The sequence below is a fragment of the Dama dama genome, chromosome 2 (assembly GCF_033118175.1).
Source record: "Dama dama isolate Ldn47 chromosome 2, ASM3311817v1, whole genome shotgun sequence".
Classification (NCBI taxonomy): domain Eukaryota; kingdom Metazoa; phylum Chordata; class Mammalia; order Artiodactyla; family Cervidae; genus Dama; species Dama dama.
This window is the reverse complement of record NC_083682.1, coordinates 48,224,472-48,240,040: the sequence shown is the minus strand read 5'-3', so window position 1 is coordinate 48,240,040 and position 15,569 is coordinate 48,224,472. Positions and strand designations below refer to the sequence as shown.

Genomic DNA, 15,569 nt, shown 5'->3' with positions numbered 1-15,569 from the left:
CGAGATTTTATGACTTATTTGCTGGGTCTCCTCTCTGGGTTTCACACCTCTCTGTCTTCCTCTCCTCTTAGATATTATGGGACAGTAGTTGAGAGGCCCAGGTCACTGTCTCTCATCTTTTATTTTTCCTGAGGCTTTGTTTCAGAAGTCTTTATTTCATCACCCTCTACTTGTGTTTTTTTTTAGTCCCAACACTGGATCTCATCGTTTTAAATAAGTAACTTTTGGTTGCAAGGAAAAGAAATGCTCTCCTTCCAGCTTAAATCAGCAGAGGGTCTGTTGCAGGAACCTCAGGCATGCAGGGAACAGCCTGACCACCGTGCTGGGGGCTGGGGAGGCAGCTCCTCCGGCTGGGGCCTGGGATCCTGCCTGGTGTGCTGGAGGGAGGGGCGGGCCGGGTGAGGGCTGGTGAGGAGCAGCGGGGGGAGGGAAGCCACCTGACCGCCCTCTCAGCAGGGACTTGGTGGAGGAGTCACAGGAGGTCTGCAGAAAGCAATCCCACCAAACCTATGACACCTCTTCTGATTTCTCAACAGGAATAATCCAAGGCACCTTTCCGGGAAGTCAGTTTGCTGAAACTACTGAAGCAGCAGTTCTTGGAAGTTGAAGAAAAGGTAAATAGAAGCAAATTTGTGTCTGCTAAAGTCCTCTTAAGAGGGAAACCCATGTTTGGAGGGTCCCTGTTGCTTCTTAGACATACCCAGCCCTATGTGTAATATTTTACCTTCCTCTGCCTGGCCACGCCCTAGTTTGCCTTCACCAGTGGCTCCCGCCTCGGAAACGAGGGCTTTCCCCTCTGGCTGGTGTGGTTTCTCCTGCCTTTGAACCCCCACTGTACCGCGTTCTCCTTACTGACCTGTATCCCGGGGGGCACTCTGTGGCCCTCCTCTCTGTCCTCCCGCAGCTGTGTGGAATGTGGGGGCTGCTTTCTGTGACCCTCACCCCGTCGTAGCACTTCCATGCTAATTATAGTTACCTGTTTGCGTGTTTCCCCTAGTCACTTCCTTACGATGTATCTGAACTGTGCCTCAGACATAGAAGCTGCCTCCATGAACATTTATCCAATGAGCAGTGGTCACCTCATGTGTAGATTCACTATGTACCTCCACCGTTCCACCCTTATAGGGCCTATACTACAAATCCTTCTCAAATTGATTTTATTCTTTGAGCACTCATCAGAGATTTTTAATCTCTAGTTGCTTTTTGTGTTTTGGCTGTTGGGGAAATGAAGCAAAGCTTTCACATCTAGTTTTTATTTTTCATGGGCAGTTTGGTTCCACATTAAGAGCTGTGATCCAGAAGCTTGAGGGGAAGGGAGATGACAGGCAGGTCTGGGAACCAGTGACCTTGGAAGCATGGCTCCCCACCCCACTCCGCCTCTCTGTGGGTGGTGAATGGGATTGCAGGAGGTGGGGTTTGGTCATGCTCTGTCTGTGGCCCTCTTGTCTGCTGGATGGCAGACCCCTCCTCCACCCACCCACCCATTTATTCATCCATATGATCCTCCAGACTGCCTCAATCAACAAAGAGTTGCATCTGAGCCCACCTCCCTGCTCCAAACCTTTTTTTTTTTTGCTTTAAATTATTGTCAGTAGGTTCCTTTTCTCACCTGCTTTTACTGAACCTGTTGAATATCCCAAATATGTTCCTTACTTATTTTATCTGTTTTGTTGGTCACCATCCTCTTAAGAGGACTCATTCCAGTCACCTGCCAGTAACCAGCAGTTTTCTGCTACATTTGATGAGTTCTTCCCCTTTCAGAAAGTGCTTCTATACTCACCACCAGAGTTCCTTCTCCCACCAATCCTAGGAAATAGGCAGGGGCAAATAGTAACTTCCCATTCCTGGAAACTCAGAGTACTAGATATTCCATGTGAGGCCCATTGCCAGTGTGAACAGCGTCTGGTTTTTCTCTCCCTGGCACCATCTTGCTCGTTCTCCTTGGAAGCCGCTTCTGTCACAAAGCTGGGGGCCCTTTTCACTCACTCCAGTGTCCTCTCGGGTGGGAGCCTTGACCTGTTGACCAGAGATGTGTCTGGTGTTTCCTCTACCCCTAGCCAGGCCACTTTCTTAAAAAAGTAGATCTCTTCTTCCCGAGAGCTTCCAGTCTTGTGAGTTTTATTTTTTGTTTGGGCTTATTTAAACTCAGGATATTGAGTTAGTTTACGTGAATACTGCACTGTCTTACTCTCGGAGCACAGAAAGACGCTAACAGGGATTGGGGCAGCTTAATCTGGCTGTCTGTAACAATCTTCCTGCCTCCACTCTAAATAACTGCAAATGGGGCTGTGCATCAAGGCGGGAGAGCACAGTGCTTTATTGCCGTGTGCGATTATTTAGTTAAATGTGTGTTTTTTTTTTTTAAAGAAATGGTTCAACTTTTAATTGGAAAGCAGAATGTCGAATGGCATTTTGATGTGTCCCTTGGTGGCAAAACTGGAAGAATAGATCCATCCTGATAGGAAACCAGGTGCTGGTCCCGAAGAAGACATATTAACTTCAGAGCAGGATGCAAGCTCAGAGTCATTGTTTCCTTAAGACAGGCCAAATTCAGAGTCATTGTCTCCCAAAAACAGGCCATCTACTCTGGGCTTTTTCTTGTGAGACCTTCTTCTGCGTCTGTACCACCTAGATTGACGTTTCCCTGGGGAGGTTCTATTTGGGATCCCCCAAACAGGGCAGTACCCCCAGCAATGTAACTGTCAGGACACAGGGCGAGATACTGAGACCCTTCTGCCTGGATTCCTTGAAAACATCAGTGTCAGGAAATCAGCACACCTGTTACAATAATTGTAGTTGAAAAAAATACCAGGCTGTATACTTCATTTCGGGCTTCCCTGGAGGGTCAGATGGTGAAGAGTTTGCCTGCAATATGAGAGACCTGGGTTTGATCCCTGTGTCAGGAAAATCCCCTGGAAGAGGGCATGGCAACCCACTCCAGTATTCTTGCTTGGAGAATCCCATGGACAGAAGAACCTGGCGGGCTACAGTTCATAAGGTCACAAAGAGTTGGACATGACTGAAGTGACTTAGCACACACACACGCTTTACTTCTCATTGCGCTATGATGCAAATTGCATTTAATTGTTAACAGAACTGTTTTCTTAGCCCCAAAGCTGGTGTCTGCTTTACTTAAGGTCATCTTAGAAGCAGCTTGCACATGTCCTGGCTGAGTTTGGCCACATGAGCTCCCCGTGAGGTGCATCCCACCTTGAGCTGGCACAGAGATGGACATATGAGCACCCAGAGAGAAGGGCGGGAATGATCATTTGTGAGATCCACCCCAGGCTTCCATTACTCCATCCTCTATGCTTCATGGCTCTTTTTGTATCTTTTTTTTAAAATTTTTGTTTATTTTTTAATTGAAGAATAATTGCTTTACAGAATTTTGCTGTTTTCTGTCAAACCTCAACATGAATCAGCCATAGGTATACATATATCCCCTCCCTTTTGAACCTCCCTCCCATCTCCCTTCCCATCCCACCCCTCTAGGTTGATACAGAGGCCCTGTTTGAGTTTCCTGAGATACACAGCAAATTCCCGTTGGCTATCTATTTTACATATGGTAATGTAAGTTTCCATGTTACTCTTTCCATACATCTCACCCTCTCCTCCCCTCTCCCCATGTCCATAATTCTATTCTCCTTTCCTACCCTGCAAATAAATTCTTCAGTACCATTTTTCTAGATTCCATATTTATGCGTTACAATACGATATTTCTTTCTTTTCTTTCTGACTCATTTCACTCTGTATAATCAGTTCTAGGTTCATCCACCTCACCAGAACAGACTCAAATGCATTCCTTTTTATGGCTGAGTAATGTTCCATTGTGTATGTGTACCACACTTCTTTATCCATTCATCTGTCGATGGACATCTAGGTTGCTTCCATGTTCTAGCTATTGTAAACAGTGCTGCAATGAACAATAGGATCCATGTTTCTTTTTCAGTTTTGGTTTCCTCAGGGTATATGGCCAGGAGTGGTATTGCTGGGTCATATGGTGGTGTTATTCCTAGTTTTTTTAAGGAATCTCCATACTGTCTTCCATAGTGGCTGTATCAATTTACAGTCCCACCAACAGTGCAATAGCATTCCCTTTCCTCCACACCCTCTCCAGCATTTGTTGTCTGTAGACTTTTTGATGAAGGCCATTCTGACCAGTGTCAGGTGATCAGTTCAGTTCAGTCGCTCAGTCGTGTCTGACTCTTTGTCACCCCATGGACTGCAGCACGCCAGGCCTCCTTGTCCATCACCAACCCTCGGAATTTACTCAAACTCATGTCCATCGTGTCGGTGATGCCATCCAACCATCTCATCCCCAGTCTTCCCCTTTACCTTCTGACTTCAATCAATGCTGGGAAAAGACCCAGCATCAGGGTCTTTTCAAATGAGTTAGTTCTATGCATCAGGTGGCCAAAGTATTGGAGTTTCAGCTTCAGGATCAGTCCTTCCAATGAATATGCAGTTCTGATTTCCTTTACGATTGACTGGTTTGATTGCCTTGCAGTCCAAGGGACTCTCAGGAGTCTTCTCCAACATCACAGTTCAAAAGCATCAATTCTTTGGTGCTCAGCTTTCTTTATAGTCCAGCTCTCATATCCATACATGACTACTGGAAAAATCATAGCTTTGACTAGACGTACGTTTTTTGTGTGGTGTGAGGTGATATCTCATTGTAGTTTTGATTTGCATTTCTCTAATAATGAGTGATATTGAGCATCTTTTCATGTGTTTGTTAGTCATCTGTATGTCATCTTTGAAGAAATGTCTGTTTAGGTTTTTTACCCATTTTTTGATTGGGTTGTTTGTTTTTCTGGTATGGAGGAGTATGAGCTGCTTGTGTATTTTGAAAATTAATCCTTTGTCAGTTGCTTCATTTGCTATTATTTTCTCCCATTCTGAGGGTTGTCTTTTCCCCTTGCCTATAGTGTCCTTTGCTGTGCAAAAGCTTTTAGGTTTAATCAGTTCCCACTTGTTTACTTTTGTTTTTATTTCTGTTACTCTAGGAGGTGGGTCATAGAGGATCTTGCTTTGATTTATCTCATCAAGTGTTCTGCCTATGTTTTCCTCTAAGAGTTTTATAGTTTCTGGTCTTACATTTAGATCTTTAATCCATTTTGAGTTTATCTTTGTGTATGATGTTAGGAAGTGTTCTAATTTCATTCTTTTACATGTAGCTGTCCAATTTTCCCAGCACCATTTCTTGAAGAGGCTATCTTTGACCCATTGTATATTCTTGCCTCCTTTGTCAAAAATAAGGTACCCAGAGGTGCATGGGTTTATTTCTGAGCTTTCTATCTTGCTCCGTTGGTCTGTATTTCTGTTTTTGTGCCAGTACTATACTGTCTTGATGACTGTAGCTTTGTAGTATAATCTGAAGTCAGGAAGGTTGATTCCTCCAACTCCATTCTTCTTTCTCAAGATGGCTTTGGCTATTCAGGGTCTTTTGTGTTTCCATATGAACTGTGAAATTGTTTGTTCTAATTCTGTGAAAAATGCCAATGGTAATTTCATAGGGATCACATTGAATCTGTAGATTGCATTTGGTAGTATAATCATTTTCACAATATTGTTTCTTCCTACCCAGGAACATGGAATATCTCTCCATTTGTTTATGTCATCTTTGATTTCTTTCATTAGTATCTTATAATTTTTTGGGTACAGTTCTTTTGTCTCCTTAGGTAAGTTTATTCCTAGATATTTAATTTTTTTTGTTGCAGTGGTGAATGGGATTGATTACTTAATTTCTCTTTCTGATTTTTCATTGTTAGTATACAGAAATGCAAGTGATTTCTGTGTATTGATTTTGTATCCTGCAACTTTGCTAAATTCACTGATTAGTTCTAGTAATTTTCTGATAGTATCTTTAGGGTTTTCTATGTACAGTATCATGTCATCTGCAAACAGTGAGAGCTTTAGTTCTTTTCTGATCTGGATTTCTTTTATATCTTTTTCTTCTCTGATTGCTTTAGCTAGGAATTCCAGAACTATGTTGAATAATAGTGGTGAAAGTGGACACCCTTGTCTTGTTCCTGATCTTAGGGGGAATGCTTTCAGTTTTTCACCATTGAGAATAATCTTTGCTGTAGGCTTATTATATATGACCTTTACTATGTTGAGGTAGGTTCCTTCTATGCCCATTTTTTGAAGAGTTTTAATCATAAATGGGTGCTGAATTTTGTCAGAGGCTTTTTTGCATCTATTGAGATGATCATATGGTTTTTATCTTTCAGTTTGTTAATATGGTATATCAAATTGATTGATTTCCGTATATTGAAGAATCCTTGCATGCCTGGAATAAACCCAACTTGATCACGGTGTATCAGCTTTTTGATGTGTTGCTGAATTCTGTTTGCTAAAATTTTCTTGAGGATTTTTGCATCTATGTTCATCAGTGATATTGGCCTGTAATTTTCTTTTTTTGTGTTGTTTCTGTATGGTTTTGGTATCAGGGTGATGTGGCCTCATAGAATGAGTTTGGAAGTTCCTTTCCCTGCAATTTTTTGAAAGAGTTTTAGAAGGATAGGCATTAGCTCTTCTCTAAATGTTTGATAGAATTGTCCTGTGAAGCTATTTGGTCCTGGGCTTTTGTTTTTTGGGAGATTTTTGATCACAGCTTTAATTTCAGTGCTTATAATTGGGTTTTTCATAATTTCTATTTCTTCCTGGTTCAGTCTTGAAAGATTGAACTTTTCTAAGAATCTGTTCATTTCTTCCAGGTTATCCATTTTATTTCCATATAGTGATTCATAATAGTCTATTATCTTTTTATTTTGGCATTATCTGTTGTAACCTCTCCATTTCTAATTTTGTTGAATTGGTTCTTCTTTTCTTCTTGATGAGTCTGACTAAAGCCTTGTCAATTTTGTTTATTTATTAATCTTTAGTATTGTTCCTTTCATTTCTTTTTCATTTCTTTCTGCTTGGATCTTTATGATTTCTTTCCTTCTACTAATTTTGGGGGTTTTCTTCTTCTTTTTCCAGTTGTTTTGGGTATAAAGTTAGGTTTTCTGTTCCATGTTTTTCTTGTTTCTTGAGGTAGGACTGTATTGCTATAAACTTCCCTTTTAGAACAGCTTTTGCTGCATCCTATAGGTTTTCAGTTGCCATGCTTTCATTGTCATTTGTTTCTAGAAGTTTTTTTATTTCCCTTTTGATTTCTTCAGTAACCTGTTGGTTATTGAGAAACGTGCTGTTTAAACTCCACGTGTTTCTGTTTCTCACAGTTTTTTCTTGTAGTTGATGTCTAGTCTCAGTGTGGTTGGAGAAGGTGCCTGATGCAATTTCAGTTTTCTTCAGTTTACTGAGGTTTGATTTGTGATCCAAAATGTGGTCTATCCTGAAGAATGTTCCATGTGCACTTGAGAAGGTGTATTCTGCATTTTGATGGAATGTCCTAAAGATATCAGTGAGATCCACCTCATCTAATGTATCATTTAAGACTTGTGTTTCCTTATTAATTTTCTGTTTTGATGATCTGTCCATTGGTGTGAGTGGTGTCTCATGGTGTCTCCTACTAAAGTCTCCTACTTTTTTTTTGTTACTGTCAATTTCTCCTTTTATGTCTGTTAGTATTTGTCTTATGTATTGAGGTGCTCCTATGTTGCGTGCATAGATATTTACAAGTGTTTTGTGTTCCTCTTGGATTGATCCCTTGATCATTATGAGTGTCCTTCCTTATTTCTTGTAATATTCTTTATTTTAAGGTCTATTTTTTCTGATATGAGGATTGCTACTCAAGCTTTCTTTTACTTCCTATTTGCATGGAATATATTTTTCCATCCTGTCACTTACAGTCTATATGTGTCTTGAGGTCTGAAGTGGGTTTCTTGTAGACAGCATGTATATGGGTCTTGTTTTTGTATCCCTTCAGCCAGTCTGTGTCTTTTGGTTGGAGCAGTTAATCCATTTACATTTAAAGTAATTATTGATATATATATATATATATATATATTTTTTTTTTTTTCCCTCTTGCCATTTTCTTAATTGTTTGGCATTGATTTTGTAGATCTTCTTTCTTCTCTTGTGTTTCTTGACTATATAAGTCTCTTTAACATTTGTTGTAAAGCTGGTTTGGTGGTACTGAATTCTCTTAACTTCTGCTTGTCTGAAAAGCTTTCTATTTCTCCCTCAATTTTGAATGAGATCCTTGCTGGGTACAGTAATCTTGGTTGTAGATTTTCCCCTTTCATCACTTTAAATATATACTACCATTCCCTTCTGGCCTGCAGAGTTTCTGCTGAAAGATCAGCTGTTAATTGTATGGGGTTTCCCTTGTATGTTACTTGTTGCTTCTCCCTTGCTGCTTTTAATATTCTTTCTTTGTGTTTAGTCTGTTAGTTTGATTAGTATGTGTCTTGGCATGTTTCTCCTTGGGTTTATCCTGTGTGGGACTCTGCGCCTCTTGGACTTGATTGACTATTTTCTTTTCCATGTTGGGGAAATTTTCAACTATAATCTCTTCAAAAATTTTCTCATACCCTTTCTTTTTCTCTTCTTCTTCTGGGACTCCTATAATTTGAATGTTGGTTTGTTTGATATTGTCTCAGGGGTCTCAGAGACTATCCTCAGTTCTTTTCATTCTTTTTACTTTATTCTGCTCTTCAGAAGTTATTTCCACCATTTTATCTTCCAGCTCACTGATTCATTATTCTGCTTCAGATATTCTGCTGTTGAGTCCTTCTAGAGTATTTTTAATTTCAGTAATTGTGTTGTTTGTCTCTGTATGCTTATTCTTTAATTCTTCTGTGTCTTTGTTAATTGATTGTTGTATTTTCTCTATTTTGTTTTCCAGGTTTTTGATCATCTTTGCTATCATTATTCTGAATTCTTTTTCAGCTGTTTCCTCTTCATTTATTTGGACGTCTGTGTTTCTAGTTTGTTCCTTCATCTGTGTAGTATTTCTTTGCCTTTTAATTGTTTATTCATCTCTTTTTTTTTTAACTTACTGTGTTTGAGGTCTCCTTTTCCCAGGCTTCAAGGTTGAATTCTTTCTTCCTTTTGGTTTCTGCCCTCCTAAGGTTGGTCCGGTGGTTTGTGTAAGCTTAGTATAGGGTGAGATTTGTGCTGAGGTTTTGTTTGTTTTTCCTCTGATTGGCAAGGCTGAGTGAGGTGGTACTCCTGTCTGCTGATGATTGGATTTGTATTTTTGTTTTGTTTGTTGTTTAGATGAGGCGTCCTGCATAGGGTGCTACTGGTGGTTGGGTGATGCCAGGTCTTATATTCAAGTGGTTTCCTTTGTGTGAGTTCTCACTATTTGATACTCCCTGGGTTAGTTCTCTGGTAGTTTAGGATCTTGGAGTCAGTGCTCCCACTCCAAGGGCTCAGGGCTTGATCTCTGGTCAGGAACAAGATTCCACAAGTGGTTTGTTATGGCATTAAGTGAGAGTAAAACAAATAACCTAAAACAAGAAACTAAAGGTGAACCCCAGGCAAATGGCAGTTACAAAATCAGGGAACAATAATTAAAATAATGGAATATATGCATATACATATAAACCTATCAACAAATCAAAACAGTCTAACAAAAGTAAAGTACAATAGATTGACCTGGTGAACAAAGGAAATCAAAAATTATATTTACCAGTTAAGAAAAAAACTAACTAAAGCACAAACTGGAAAACAAAACTGAAGCAAGGTGCCATGTGGGAAATAAAGTGATAAAAACAAAACTAACAAATTTTTTGAGAGGAAAGGAAAGAAAGAAAAGAAAAAAAGAATAGATATGCAAAGTTAAACAGAGGTAGATAAATAAGACTTATATACATTAAAGATTAACTCCAAGGGGTAAAGAACAGTAGGAAAAGCAAACACAGGAATAAATGTAGAAAAAATAAAATAGGTTTAAAAAATTAAAATTAAAAAAAGAGGGAAAAAAAGGAAGAAGATTGAAAAAAAAAAAAGGATAAATCCACAGAACTGCAAAAGCCCAATGTAGAGGCAGAGGTTTATACCAACAATAAAAAATATGACTTAGAAAAAAAAAGCTCAAAAGCTTAATTAGATTTCACAGTGCCCATAAAATTGACAACTACAACAGAGGAGGGTAAAAAGAGAAAAAAAAATCCAAAAGAATCTGTAGAACGTGTCAAAACTTAAGAATAATAAATGTTTTTCTCAGTCACTGCTGTCAGAGTCCTTTCCCACGCTGGGGGTCGCAGCCCACCTCACCTCCCCGGGATGCCCTCCAACACGGTGCTGGTCTCTGGACCTGCTGTGGGGGCAGCTCAGAGTCTAATCGGGTCCTACTCCCATGTGTTCTTGCCTCCAGTGTCCACAGCTATCAGAACTAGTGCATTTACTTTTGTGGGAACTGTCAGTGGCCTTTATATATTCCATAGACACAGAGAGGGGTTCTGGCAGCGCCCGGTACTCGGGGGTTGGTGGCAGCGAGGGCAGCAGGAAATAGAGTGCTCCAGAGGGTATGGCAGCCAGTATTGGACAGTACGCTCCAGTGTTCTTGCCTGGAGAACCCCCCTCCCTGACAGAGAAGCCTGGCAGGCCACAGTCCACAGGGCTGCGAAGCATTGGACAGGACTGATGCGACCCTGCGTGCATGCACAAAAGACTTCTTTTGCCTGTGGCAGCTCTGCCCCAGTGAGGATTGAGCATGAAGGTGGTGCAGCTGCTTGGCTTGCGGGGACCCTGGCGACACCAAGTGTGCAGGGACACGGCCTGCCTCCGCTGCAGGAGTTATGGCTCTATCAGAGTCTTTTTTTCCAGCCTCTTGCAGCTGGCGATCAGAAGGCCTCTTTGGCCAGTCTCCTCTGTAGCTCTGCCCGCTCAGGCACTTAGAGGGCTCCCTTGCCTGGGGTCCTTCTCTGTGGTTTGGTGCATCAGGCACATTGAGGGGCCCCCGGGGCGGGGTCCTACTCTGTAGATTGGCGCATCAGATGTTTGATGGGCCAGCCTCTCTATTGTTCCCCTATAGATGCTGGCTGTGGGGAGAGAGGCCATGGTGATGCTCCACCCCCTACACAGGACTCAGCAGTATCACCTTGCTTCCACGGTGCCTGGCTTTCCTCCACAGGCATTTCCCACCACGATCTCCTCCCTCACATCCCCTGGATCCTTCTCTCCACAGTCAACAGCCACCCTCGCCCTGGGGTTGCTTCACAATCCCTAAACTCCAGCTCCCAGCCACTGTGCCTTCCAGGAGACCAACATCCCTGTCTGGGGTATGCATGGCTGCGGCAAGGACTGTCTGATTCTGATTCCATTTATGCTGCCACAGATCAGCTGTTTCACTCTCAGCCTTAACTGTTTCTCCTCTGACTCAGACAATCACCCCGCTGTGGGAATAGGACCCCGGCTTCAGTTCCCTCACCCACTGAGGGCAGGTCCAGTCCTACTAACACTCCTGGTTTTTCCCCCTAGTTCCTTCGTCCCCAGAGTTTTGTGTGGTTCTATACAGTCTTTTCCACTGGTCAGGTCCTCCTGCCTGTCTCAGCTGGTGTTCTGCATGCACTTCTGTGTCTGAAGGTGTGTTCCTGATGTATCCATGGAGAGAGATGTACTCCACGTCACCTATTCCTCCACTGTCTTGTTCTCGCCTCTGTTTATATCTTTGATAGGAGTTAGTGAACTGGGCTGTCTCATGGGGCCCTCAAGCTTAATGGGTCCCAATTTTAACTCTTGGTCTTCTTCTACCACAGCCCCATTCTAACCTTCCCTTCCCCCCATCTCATTAAGGAGCACAACTGTTAGTTCACTTTTTCTGTCCAGAAACTGGGGAGTCATCTGTTATCCCTTACCTTTCTCTTCCTCCAAATTGTCAAGTCCTAGTGGTGCTTCTGCCACCTTTCCTCATGTGTCTCCCAGGTCTGGTGACGTTTTTTGCCTGGGTCACTACAAAGTCCCTTGAACTGGTTGCGCTGCTTCTACTTTTCCTCCATTTTGCTCACCATGTTGGAGGCAGGGGATCTTTAGCAATGCTTGTCTCATCATTCACTTCTTTCTCAAAGCTTCAGTGACCTCCTCCTGCACTGGGATGGAACCCATGCACCCAGCAGGGCCCATGGAGGGGACTGCGAAGTCTGGGCCCCGGGCCCGGCTAGAGATCCCACAGCATTGTTGCCCTCTCATTGAAGTAGGTCGTGAGATGCTTTGCCCTTTCACTTTTGACTTCCTGGGCAGATCGCAGCGACTCTGATTTTCCTAGTGCAATAAAAGGTACACTTAAGGTGGGTACAGAGCTCTGAGAAATGGTGCAGGGACTACTTTGTTCCTCAAACTCCAGAGTACCAACCTATCGACGCTTAGAACACAGAGGTGGGCCGCTTTGTTCCTCACGCCCCAGAGTATCAATCCACCAATGCTTAGAACACGGAGGTGGGCCACCATTTCTTCTGAAGCCTTGATAAGTAAATAATCAATATGTAGTTAATGAACATTCTAAAACCTAATACTGCTAGTCTCTAAGTGCCCCTCCCCCAAGTATTTTGACATAAAAATGTGCACAACGTTTTAGCTTAGGAAATCATGAATGAAATTTGGTTCTAGGCCAGTAGAAGAAAAGACTGACATTCTATAAGGGAAAAAAGAGACAGACAAAATACCAGTACACGGCTTTTCTTTTTATACACATTTCTCCTATTATGATGCCTTCCTGCTTTTTTCCCTTTTACCTTGAACTTTGCTTGTGTGTGTGTGTATGTGTAGCCATGCACACATAAACAGCACGTGAAAAGTGGGTTCTGTCTGAGTCCAGTGACACTCTCCATTCTCCTCGAGCCTTTCAATCAAGGTAATGGGAATTCTGAAATTCCAGCTTTATTTTTGGTGCACTTTGGCTTCAAGTTAAGACAACTTTTCTGTGGCCTTGAGTTTGGAATTTTTTCTAGTACCCGTTGGATGAATCACTGTGATGACCTTCAAGCAAAGATTATAACATAATGGGAATAGCAGATGAGGGCTCTCTGTGCAGTGTGGTGAGTGTGGGGTGCAGTTTGTCCCCAGATGTTATGGGAGAGATGCACAGATGTGTTGTGCACACAGATGCACTCACGTCAGGGACCAGGCAGTCATGAAATGCTTTCAGGAGTGTGTGACCCTTGAGATGGGTCTTGAAGGAGGAATTTCCCAAGGGGAAGGGTGGCTGGGAGAAAAGAGGTGTATGAGGGCATTTCAGATAACTGCATAAGTGGAGGCCTGGGAGGTCAGAAGGGGGTGGCACCCCCAGAGGGCTCAAGGAGGCTGCATAGCCAGTGTAGTTAGAGGCATGGATTGGGCTGGGGGCTGAAAGGTGGGCAGTGGTTAGGTCATTCTGTAGAATGCCCCCATGGGACTTTACCCAAGGAAGATCCTGGAGGTTTGATTTTACAGTAGGGATTCTATAGTCTGGGTCTCTACTTACAAGGCTTCTCCTGGATGGCAGTGATCTGATTCAGACATGCAGTTTCTTTCAGCGGTTCCTAAGGGTGTGGGTCTCAAAATTCCATGGACGTCCAAGTTGAAGGTGTGACTGCAGGCTATCTACTTGTGATCACAAGGATGTCATTAAAAGCTGCCGAAACATGATTGGTGTTAAGTTGTGGTCTGACCTCCATGTCCTTGAGTTCCCCATTGGTGGCTCTAATCAGCCTTGGATGGAAAATATTTGAGAAAAAGAAAAATTCCAGAAAGTTCCAAAAAGCAAAAGTTGAAGTTGCCACATACAGCAACTGATTACATATCATTTACATTATGTTAGGTATTACAAGGAATCTGGAGATGATTTAAAGTATATGGGAGGCTGTGCCATAGTTTACATGCAAATACTATGCCATTTTACACCAGGGACTTGGGTGCACACTGAAGACGGGGGTCCTGGAACCAACCCCTTGCAGATCCTGAGGGATGACTGTCCTGCCTGCTGGAGTTTCTAGATGAGTCTGTCTTGTCCTTCAGTTGGAGTCTAGTTCCTCACCATGTGAGCAGTCATGGGTTTCAGGTTCCCATAGAGCATGGACTTACACAGGCCATAGAATTTCCCGTAGATTTTACAGCACTGTAATAGAGTGTACTAAGCCAGCATCTTGAATTTGCGACAGTTTTTAATTGCTAGGAATCTACTTGTTTAATTATCAATCCCCGATAGCTTGGCTTTCTCATTATTAGTTGGTTGATTGTTTACCTTAAAGTGTGAAGTGGTGCCCATTTACACCAGGAATGTGTTTTGGCTTATGACTTTCCAACAGTTGAGTTCAGTTCAGTTGCTCAATCGTGTCTGACTCTTTGCGACCCCATGGACTGTAGCACGCCAGGCCTCCCTGTCCATCACCAACTCCTGGAGTTTACACAAACTCATGCCCGTTGAGTCAGTGATGCCATAGACTTTAAAACATGTATGCAACTTAAACGAGTCATCCATGTGAAAAACTGAAAGTGTTAGTTGCTCAGCCCTGTCCAACTTTTTGCGATTCCATGCCCTGTAGCCTGCCAGGCTCCTCTGTCTATGGAATTCTCAAGGCAAGAATACTGGAGTGGATAGCCATTCCCTTCTCCAGGAGATCTTCCCAACCAAGGGATCAAACTGGGTCATGTGCCTTGCAGGCAGATTCTTTACTGTCTGAGCCACCAGGGAATGAGTCATCCATACCTTAAATGTGTACATCTCCTGCATTTGCTTCTACAGTGATTCTTCACAACTACTACTGGGTATGTTTTGCTCAGAAGGGGAAAGTGTGTGGAGTGGGTCCACACCCATCCATGGGCAGTGATTTTAGAGAGATTTAGTAATGTTTGTACTACTTAGGGCTTGAGAAAGCAGCAAGGCAAGGCAGGGAAACACAGGTTAGGCTGTTGCAAAAATCTGCATGAACCAGACAAGGAATGGAGCAGGAGAATGTATTGAGAGATGTTTAGGAAAAGGGGTTAGTAGGTCTGTTTTGCCAAAAGTTTTACTTTCCTTTTAGGTTCAAAGGATTCATTAACAAAAGAAACCACTTGGTAAATATATAAACAATTTCCGTTTTTTGTATGCATTCATTAAAAGAAAAGAAGTAGAAACAATAGAAATAGCAGTGTAAATATCACCAAATTGGGCCCACCTACATCCAGACTTCAGAAGTGCTGGAAAGCCCTCATTAACAGCAATCTGGGGTCCCAACTGGGACAGGGTTCCCAGGTGGTGTGTCATCCATGGGTGATGTTTCAAATTGCAGTTTTGTGGGCTCCTTCTTGTAATTCCAGGCCGCAAACTGATATTGTCATCAGTTTGCATGCAAAAATGCAGGTCTGGTTTTACATTGTAACCATTTTACAATGTTCATTTCAGTTTGTGAGTCATAGGATTTCCTTAGACTGTGGGGGGACTGGCCAGACCTCCAGGGACTCAGAAATTCCAAGACCCACTCCCTTTCTTATCTGAAGTGTTGCCTGACTTGTTGTGTTTCCAGGCAGGCAGGGAATCTGGGCAGTGTCCAGGCAGGTCAGAGGCCTGCTCTGCTTTGAAGCCTGAACAAGACTTCCTCTATTTTAATTTCCCTAACACAGGTCTTGGGGGATAATTTGATACAAGGAATTTGGGGAAGGGGAGGCATCCAAAAAACCCCCAAAGTTCTGCCTTGGGTGACATTAGTAAGAGGAAC

The 15,569-nt window shown here is 42.6% G+C and overlaps 1 long non-coding RNA gene across 1 annotated transcript in view; it reads left to right on the top strand.

The window, feature by feature from the left end:
- Positions 1-15,569, top strand: part of LOC133040651 (uncharacterized) — an 83,189-nt gene that overhangs the window by 45,696 nt on the left and 21,924 nt on the right. The window contains exon 3 of the long non-coding RNA XR_009689021.1: positions 537-614. This is a non-coding gene — a long non-coding RNA (uncharacterized LOC133040651). The remainder of the gene's footprint in view (positions 1-536; positions 615-15,569) is intronic.